This window comes from Stegastes partitus, unplaced genomic scaffold, assembly GCF_000690725.1.
Source record: "Stegastes partitus isolate 25-593 unplaced genomic scaffold, Stegastes_partitus-1.0.2 Scaffold1512, whole genome shotgun sequence".
In the NCBI taxonomy this organism is placed as follows: Eukaryota; Metazoa; Chordata; class Actinopteri; family Pomacentridae; genus Stegastes; species Stegastes partitus.
Genome location: NW_007579243.1, coordinates 38,387 through 39,611, shown reverse-complemented (window position 1 = coordinate 39,611; position 1,225 = coordinate 38,387).

Below are 1,225 nucleotides of genomic sequence, written 5' to 3'. Positions count from 1 at the left end.
AAAAAAAAAAAAATTGTAAATAATGAATCTATTATTTTATAAATATTAATTTGTTGTTTTACAGTGACTGTGTTCAGTTGTAATCAGTTAAATATAAAATAATTTTATGGATTTCTTCTGTTTAACAGTTTTAATGCTACATTAATATAAAGTATTTTTTTCTGCCAGATTTTTCCACATTTTATTTTACATATAGGTTGTTTTTCCAGCGTGTCGATCACATTGATAACTTATTGATGACTTTCTGATCGATCTTATCCGTCCAGATGTTGACCACCTCTGTCCTGCTGCTGCTGCTGCTCGTCTCTCCTCCTCTGTCCTCGTCTCCTCTGCTTCAGGTAAAACAGCTTCTAAACTGCTGAAAACACTTTTTATTGATCGAATACAGACATGATGATGCTGTTTGTTTACTGTGGCTCCACATCCTACACATACTGAACTGTTGCTTCTCTGCTTGTCTGCAGTTCAGCTGAAAAGTTCCTGAATTTCTCTCACGTAGTCGTTAAAAGCAGCTGGTTACACCAAAAGAACTGTGATTTTATGTGTTTTACAGAATCTGGTTACAGCAAAAGCCTTATTTTGAGCAAACATCTTAACGGAGACATGTAGAATGAAGTGGTTTTAATAAAATATCAGCTCAGATTTGTTTCATTTTCCTGAACAACACCAGAGATGAGCAGTTCAAAGACCGTCAGATAATTGAAATTCCAAACATACTTGCTGTTTAACGGTCTCTGATAAACACTTTAAAAGAAATAATGTGCTTTTTTTTTAACTCAGCCGGCAGGTTTTGACACTCATGTGGTCCAACTTTAGGTCAGGATTCACGTTCTGCTCATATTTACAGCTGAAATTTGGATTTCCAGCGTTTCCAGCGGCTGTGGTTCATATTGTGGCAACACTCATAATAATAATGATGCACCGTGACGTGTTTGAACAGCAGCTGTGTCGTGTTTGCTGCAGCCTTTTATCCAGTCCTCTGCTTGTCCTGAAAACAAGAAAACTGCTGGTTTCTGTCTTAATGTAACAAACAAGGAATGTGAGGAGGAGAAAAAAAGCAGTAAAAGAAAAACGACTGGAGCTCGTGAGTGATGCCTTCAGGGTCAAACGACATGAGCAGCAGAGACGTCTTCACTTCTCTGTTTCACTGAAATGTTCTGTCTGGCAAATATTTCTGTCCTGAAAGACTGATGTTTATCTGCGATGTGTGTGTTCAGGTGTGTGT